This window comes from Leptodactylus fuscus, chromosome 9 (assembly GCF_031893055.1).
Source record: "Leptodactylus fuscus isolate aLepFus1 chromosome 9, aLepFus1.hap2, whole genome shotgun sequence".
Lineage (NCBI taxonomy): Eukaryota > Metazoa > Chordata > Amphibia > Anura > Leptodactylidae > Leptodactylus > Leptodactylus fuscus.
The window spans coordinates 89,917,283-89,925,476 of NC_134273.1; positions in this window are offsets into that span (position 1 = coordinate 89,917,283).

An 8,194-nucleotide genomic window follows, 5' to 3' on the forward strand; every position below is an offset into this window, starting at 1 on the left:
TCGCGTCCTCCTTGAGTGTCACCCCGTTGGCTCATCTGATGGGGTTATTGGGGCACTTCTGAGCATCGCCCATTGTTTTGTCCACCACTCTCCTATATACAGCGTATACACCCCTGCCATACCTCAGCACTATCAGCATATACAGCCCCAGCAGGGCCCTGCCGGCCGCCTCAGCCCACGCCTATATGTGAGTGACCCCGGCTCTGCTGCCCCACCCACTTGTATATTACCCGCTGCACTTATGTGACACCTGTGTGACTCGAGATTGTATAGCGGGCGCCATCACCGGGCCGAGGAGGGGGTGGCAGTGCTGGTCGTGTTTCGGCTCCACTTATTATACTTTGAAGAGATCTCAGGACATAATAAAAGCCGTCCGGGGTTGTGAGGAACAAATATGGCCTGAAACAAATCTTTGGACCGAAAATCACCAAAACCCAAAACAAAATGGATCCTCTGCAGCCGCTGTGTGAGGCGCACTCTCTGCCTCCGCCGCTAGAGGCCCGCTGTGTGAGGCGCATTCTCTGTCTCCGCCGCTAGAGGCCCGCTGTGTGAGGCGCATTCTCTGTCTCCGCCGCGAGAGGCTGCTGTGTGAGGTGCATTCTCTGTCTCCGCCGCTAGAGGCCGCTGTGTGAGGGGCATTCTCTATCTCCGCCGCTAGAGGCCGCTGTGTGAGGTGCATTCTCTGTCTCCGCCGCTAGAGGCCGCTGTGTGAGGCGCATTCTCTGTCTCCGCCGCTAGAGGCCGCTGTGTGAGGTGCATTCTCTGTCTCCGCCGCTAGAGGCCACTGTGTGAGGCGCATTCTCTGTCTCCGCCGCTAGGGGCCGCTGTGTGAGGCGCATTCTCTGTCTCCGCCGCTAGGGGCCGCTGTGTGAGGCGCATTCTCTGTCTCCGCCGCTAGAGGCCGCTGTGTGAGGCGCACTCTCTGTCTCCGCCGCTAGAGGCCGCTGTGTGAGGTGCATTCTCTGTCTCCGCCGCTAGAGGCCGCTGTGTGAGGTGCATTCTCTGTCTCCGCCGCTAGAGGCCGCTGTGTGAGGCGCATTCTCTGTCTCCGCCGCTAGAGGCCGCTGTGTGAGGTGCATTCTCTGTCTCCGCTGCTAGGGGCCGCTGTATGAGGTGCATTCTCTGTCTCCGCCGCTAGAGGCCGCTGTGTGAGGCGCATTCTCTGTCTCTGCCGCTAGAGGCCGCTGTGTGAGGCGCATTCTCTGTCTCCGCCGCTAGAGGCCGCTGTGTGAGGCGCATTCTCTGTCTCCGCCGCTAGAGGCCGCTGTGTGAGGCGCATTCTCTGTCTCCGCCGCTAGAGGCCGCTGTGTGAGGCGCATTCTCTGTCTCCGCCGCTAGAGGCCGCTGTGTGAGGCGCATTCTCTGTCTCCGCCGCTAGAGGCCGCTGTGTGAGGCGCACTCTCTGTCTCCGCCGCTAGGGGCCGCTGTGTGAGGCGCATTCTCTGTCTCCGCCGCTAGGGGCCGCTGTGTGAGGCGCATTCTCTGTCTCCGCCGCTAGGGGCCGCTGTGTGAGGTGCATTCTCTGTCTCCGCCGCTAGAGGCCGCTGTGTGAGGCGCATTCTCTGTCTCCGCCGCTAGAGGCCGCTGTGTGAGGCGCATTCTCTGTCTCCGCCGCTAGAGGCCGCTGTGTGAGGCGCATTCTCTGTCTCCGCCGCTAGAGGCCGCTGTGTGAGGTGCATTCTCTGTCTCCGCCGCTAGGGGCCGCTGTGTGAGGGGCATTCTCTGTCTCCGCCGCTAGAGGCCGCTGTGTGAGGGGCATTCTCTATCTCCGCCGCTAGGGGCTGCTGTGTGAGGTGCATTCTCTGTCTCCGCCGCTAGAGGCCGCTGTGTGAGGTGCATTCTCTGTCTCCGCCGCTAGGGGCTGCTGTGTGAGGTGCATTCTCTGTCTCCGCCGCTAGAGGCCGCTGTGTGAGGGGCATTCTCTATCTCCGCCGCTAGAGGCCGCTGTGTGAGGTGCATTCTCTGTCTCCGCCGCTAGGGGCTGCTGTGTGAGGTGCATTCTCTGTCTCCGCCGCTAGAGGCCGCTGTGTGAGGCGCATTCTCTATCTCCGCCGCTAGAGGCCGCTGTGTGAGGTGCATTCTCTGTCTCCGCCGCTAGAGGCCGCTGTGTGAGGTGCATTCTCTATCTCCGCCGCTAGAGGCCGCTGTGTGAGGTGCATTCTCTGTCTCCGCCGCTAGAGGCCGCTGTGTGAGGGGCATTCTCTATCTCCGCCGCTAGAGGCCGCTGTGTGAGGCGCATTCTCTGTCTCCGCCGCTAGAGGCCGCTGTGTGAGGTGCATTCTCTGTCTCCGCCGCGAGAGGCCGCTGTGTGAGGTGCATTCTCTGTCTCCGCCGCTAGAGGCCGCTGTGTGAGGCGCATTCTCTGTCTCCGCCGCTAGAGGCCGCTGTGTGAGGTGCATTCTCTGTCTCCGCCGCTAGGGGCTGCTGTGTGAGGTGCATTCTCTGTCTCCGCCGCTAGAGGCCGCTGTGTGAGGGGCATTCTCTATCTCCGCCGCTAGAGGCCGCTGTGTGAGGTGCATTCTCTGTCTCCGCCGCTAGGGGCTGCTGTGTGAGGTGCATTCTCTGTCTCCGCCGCTAGAGGCCGCTGTGTGAGGCGCATTCTCTATCTCCGCCGCTAGAGGCCGCTGTGTGAGGTGCATTCTCTGTCTCCGCCGCTAGAGGCCGCTGTGTGAGGTGCATTCTCTGTCTCCGCCGCTAGAGGCCGCTGTGTGAGGGGCATTCTCTATCTCCGCCGCTAGAGGCCGCTGTGTGAGGCGCATTCTCTGTCTCCGCCGCTAGAGGCCGCTGTGTGAGGTGCATTCTCTATCTCCGCCGCTAGAGGCCGCTGTGTGAGGTGCATTCTCTGTCTCCGCCGCTAGAGGCCGCTGTGTGAGGGGCATTCTCTATCTCCGCCGCTAGAGGCCGCTGTGTGAGGCGCATTCTCTGTCTCCGCCGCTAGAGGCCGCTGTGTGAGGCGCATTCTCTGTCTCCGCCGCTAGAGGCCGCTGTGTGAGGCGCATTCTCTGTCTCCGCCGCTAGAGGCCGCTGTGTGAGGTGCATTCTCTGTCTCCGCCGCTAGAGGCCGCTGTGTGAGGCGCATTCTCTGTCTCCGCCGCTAGGGGCCGCTGTGTGAGGCGCATTCTCTGTCTCCGCCGCTAGAGGCCGCTGTGTGAGGCGCACTCTCTGTCTCCGCCGCTAGAGGCCGCTGTGTGAGGCGCATTCTCTGTCTCCGCCGCTAGGGGCCGCTGTGTGAGGCGCATTCTCTGTCTCCGCCGCTAGAGGCCGCTGTGTGAGGTGCATTCTCTGTCTCCGCCGCTAGGGGCCGCTGTGTGAGGCGCATTCTCTGTCTCCGCCGCTAGAGGCCGCTGTGTGAGGCGCATTCTCTGTCTCCGCCGCTAGAGGCCGCTGTGTGAGGCGCATTCTCTGTCTCCGCCGCTAGAGGCCGCTGTGTGAGGCGCATTCTCTGTCTCCGCCGCTAGAGGCCGCTGTGTGAGGTGCATTCTCTGTCTCCGCCGCTAGGGGCCGCTGTGTGAGGCGCATTCTCTGTCTCCGCCGCTAGAGGCCGCTGTGTGAGGTGTATTCTCTGTCTCCGCCGCTAGAGGCCGCTATGTGAGGCGCATTCTCTGTCTCCGCCGCTAGAGGCCGCTGTGTGAGGTGTATTCTCTGTCTCCGCCGCTAGAGGCCGCTGTGTGAGGCGCATTCTCTATCTCCGCCGCTAGAGGCCGCTGTGTGAGGTGCATTCTCTGTCTCCGCCGCTAGAGGCCGCTGTGTGAGGTGCATTCTCTGTCTCCGCCGCTAGAGGCCGCTGTGTGAGGGGCATTCTCTATCTCCGCCGCTAGAGGCCGCTGTGTGAGGCGCATTCTCTGTCTCCGCCGCTAGAGGCCGCTGTGTGAGGTGCATTCTCTATCTCCGCCGCTAGAGGCCGCTGTGTGAGGTGCATTCTCTGTCTCCGCCGCTAGAGGCCGCTGTGTGAGGGGCATTCTCTATCTCCGCCGCTAGAGGCCGCTGTGTGAGGCGCATTCTCTGTCTCCGCCGCTAGAGGCCGCTGTGTGAGGTGCATTCTCTGTCTCCGCCGCGAGAGGCCGCTGTGTGAGGTGCATTCTCTGTCTCCGCCGCTAGAGGCCGCTGTGTGAGGCGCATTCTCTGTCTCCGCCGCTAGAGGCCGCTGTGTGAGGTGCATTCTCTGTCTCCGCCGCTAGAGGCTGCTGTGTGAGGTGCATTCTCTGTCTCCGCCGCTAGAGGCCGCTGTGTGAGGCGCATTCTCTGTCTCCGCCGCTAGAGGCCGCTGTGTGAGGTGCATTCTCTGTCTCCGCCGCTAGGGGCCGCTGTGTGAGGCGCATTCTCTGTCTCCGCCGCTAGAGGCTGCTGTGTGAGGTGCATTCTCTGTCTCCGCCGCTAGAGGCCGCTGTGTGAGGTGCATTCTCTGTCTCCGCCGCTAGGGGCCGCTGTGTGAGGCGCATTCTCTGTCTCCGCCGCTAGAGGCCGCTGTGTGAGGCGCATTCTCTGTCTCCGCCGCTAGAGGCCGCTGTGTGAGGCGCATTCTCTGTCTCCGCCGCTAGAGGCCGCTGTGTGAGGCGCATTCTCTGTCTCCGCCGCTAGAGGCCGCTGTGTGAGGTGCATTCTCTGTCTCCGCCGCTAGGGGCCGCTGTGTGAGGCGCATTCTCTGTCTCCGCCGCTAGAGGCCGCTGTGTGAGGTGCATTCTCTGTCTCCGCCGCTAGAGGCCGCTGTGTGAGGCGCATTCTCTGTCTCCGCCGCTAGAGGCCGCTGTGTGAGGTGCATTCTCTGTCTCCGCCGCTAGAGGCCGCTGTGTGAGGCGCATTCTCTGTCTCCGCCGCTAGGGGCCGCTGTGTGAGGCGCATTCTCTGTCTCCGCCGCTAGAGGCCGCTGTGTGAGGCGCACTCTCTGTCTCCGCCGCTAGAGGCCGCTGTGTGAGGCGCATTCTCTGTCTCCGCCGCTAGAGGCCGCTGTGTGAGGTGCATTCTCTGTCTCCGCCGCTAGGGGCCGCTGTGTGAGGCGCATTCTCTGTCTCCGCCGCTAGAGGCCGCTGTGTGAGGCGCATTCTCTGTCTCCGCCGCTAGAGGCCGCTGTGTGAGGCGCATTCTCTGTCTCCGCCGCTAGAGGCCGCTGTGTGAGGCGCATTCTCTGTCTCCGCCGCTAGAGGCCGCTGTGTGAGGTGCATTCTCTGTCTCCGCCGCTAGGGGCCGCTGTGTGAGGCGCATTCTCTGTCTCCGCCGCTAGAGGCCGCTGTGTGAGGTGTATTCTCTGTCTCCGCCGCTAGAGGCCGCTATGTGAGGCGCATTCTCTGTCTCCGCCGCTAGAGGCCGCTGTGTGAGGTGTATTCTCTGTCTCCGCCGCTAGAGGCCGCTGTGTGAGGTGCATTCTCTGTCTCCGCCGCTAGAGGCCGCTGTGTGAGGCGCATTCTCTGTCTCCGCCGCTAGGGGCCGCTGTGTGAGGCGCATTCTCTGTCTCCGCCGCTAGAGGCCGCTGTGTGAGGCGCACTCTCTGTCTCCGCCGCTAGAGGCCGCTGTGTGAGGCGCATTCTCTGTCTCCGCCGCTAGGGGCCGCTGTGTGAGGCGCATTCTCTGTCTCCGCCGCTAGAGGCCGCTGTGTGAGGTGCATTCTCTGTCTCTGCCGCTAGAGGCCGCTGTGTGAGGTGCATTCTCTGTCTCCGCCGCTAGAGGCCGCTGTGTGAGGCACATTCTCTGTCTCCGCCGCTAGAGGCCGCTGTGTGAGGTGCATTCTCTGTCTCCGCCACTAGAGGCCGCTGTGTGAGGTGCATTCTCTGTCTCCGCCGCTAGAGGCTGCTGTGTGAGGCGCATTCTCTGTCTCCGCCGCTAGAGGCCGCTGTGTGAGGCGCATTCTCTGTCTCCGCCGCTAGAGGCTGCTGTGTGAGGTGCATTCTCTGTCTCCGCCGCTAGGGGCCGCTGTGTGAGGCGCATTCTCTGTCTCCGCCGCTAGAGGCCGCTGTGTGAGGTGCATTCTCTGTCTCTGCCGCTAGAGGCCGCTGTGTGAGGCGCATTCTCTGTCTCCGCCACTAGAGGCCGCTGTGTGAGGCGCATTCTCTGTCTCCGCCGCTAGAGGCCGCTGTGTGAGGCGCATTCTCTGTCTCCGCCGCTAGGGGCCGCTGTGTGAGGCGCATTCTCTGTCTCCGCCGCTAGAGGCCGCTGTGTGAGGCGCATTCTCTGTCTCCGCCGCTAGAGGCTGCTGTGTGAGGCGCATTCTCTGTCTCCGCCGCTAGAGGCCGCTGTGTGAGGCGCATTCTCTGTCTCCGCCACTAGAGGCCGCTGTGTGAGGCGCATTCTCTGTCTCCGCCGCTAGAGGCTGCTGTGTGAGGTGCATTCTCTGTCTCCGCCGCTAGAGGCCGCTGTGTGAGGCGCATTCTCTGTCTCCGCCGCTAGAGGCCGCTGTGTGAGGCGCATTCTCTGTCTCTGCCGCTAGAGGCCGCTGTGTGAGGCGCATTCTCTGTCTCCGCCGCTAGGGGCCGCTGTGTGAGGCGCATTCTCTGTCTCCGCCGCTAGAGGCCGCTGTGTGAGGCGCATTCTCTGTCTCCGCCGCTAGAGGCCGCTGTGTGAGGCGCATTCTCTGTCTCCGCCGCTAGAGGCCGCTGTGTGAGGTGCATTCTCTGTCTCCGCCGCTAGAGGCCGCTGTGTGAGGGGCATTCTCTGTCTCCGCCGCTAGGGGCCGCTGTGTGAGGCGCATTCTCTGTCTCCGCCGCTAGAGGCCGCTGTGTGAGGTGCATTCTCTGTCTCTGCCGCTAGAGGCCGCTGTGTGAGGCGCATTCTCTGTCTCCGCCGCTAGAGGCCGCTGTGTGAGGCGCATTCTCTGTCTCCGCCGCTAGAGGCCGCTGTGTGAGGCGCATTCTCTGTCTCCGCCGCTAGGGGCCGCTGTGTGAGGCGCATTCTCTGTCTCCGCCGCTAGAGGCCGCTGTGTGAGGCGCATTCTCTGTCTCTGCCGCTAGAGGCCGCTGTGTGAGGTGCATTCTCTGTCTCCGCCGCTAGAGGCCGCTGTGTGAGGTGCATTCTCTGTCTCCGCCGCTAGAGGCCGCTGTGTGAGGCGCATTCTCTGTCTCCGCCGCTAGAGGCCGCTGTGTGAGGCGCATTCTCTGTCTCCGCCGCTAGAGGCCGCTGTGTGAGGCGCATTCTCTGTCTCCGCCGCTAGAGGCCGCTGTGTGAGGTGCATTCTCTGTCTCCGCCACTAGAGGCCGCTGTGTGAGGTGCATTCTCTGTCTCCGCCACTAGAGGCCGCTGTGTGAGGCGCATTCTCTGTCTCCGCCGCTAGAGGCCGCTGTGTGAGGCGCATTCTCTGTCTCCGCCGCTAGGGGCCGCTGTGTGAGGCGCATTCTCTGTCTCCGCCGCTAGAGGCTGCTGTGTGAGGTGCATTCTCTGTCTCCGCCGCTAGAGGCCGCTGTGTGAGGCGCATTCTCTGTCTCCGCCGCTAGAGGCCGCTGTGTGAGGTGCATTCTCTGTCTCCGCCGCTAGAGGCCGCTGTGTGAGGTGCATTCTCTGTCTCCGCCGCTAGAGGCCGCTGTGTGAGGCGCATTCTCTGTCTCCGCCGCTAGAGGCCGCTGTGTGAGGCGCATTCTCTGTCTCTGCCGCTAGAGGCCGCTGTGTGAGGCGCATTCTCTGTCTCCGCCGCTAGGGGCCGCTGTGTGAGGCGCATTCTCTGTCTCCGCCGCTAGAGGCCGCTGTGTGAGGCGCATTCTCTGTCTCCGCCGCTAGAGGCCGCTGTGTGAGGCGCATTCTCTGTCTCCGCCACTAGAGGCCGCTGTGTGAGGTGCATTCTCTGTCTCCGCCGCTAGGGGCCGCTGTGTGAGGCGCATTCTCTGTCTCCGCCGCTAGGGGCCGCTGTGTGAGGCGCATTCTCTGTCATGTGACTTGGTGTCTCCATGGAGACTCGGCGTCCTGTTGCCGGGATACGGGCGGGTGCAGTGATTTCTGTGTAATATCTATAGATGAGACTGTGACGGACCCGCAGCGAGGAGCGAGCACAGGCAGAGTCACCGCGGGAGTGCTGGGACACTGAGAGACTGACAGGCTGAGGAGCAGGTAGGGCCCTGTATATAGTCATACTGTATATATATACACACAGCTCAGGCGGCTCTGCTGTACCCCATGCTTTACACTGCAGCTGTTCTCCCGACTTCAGGTTTCTTTTGTCTTCTTCCAGATTTCTTGTGAGTTTCAGAGAAGGTTCCGGACACCGAACGCCGTACAA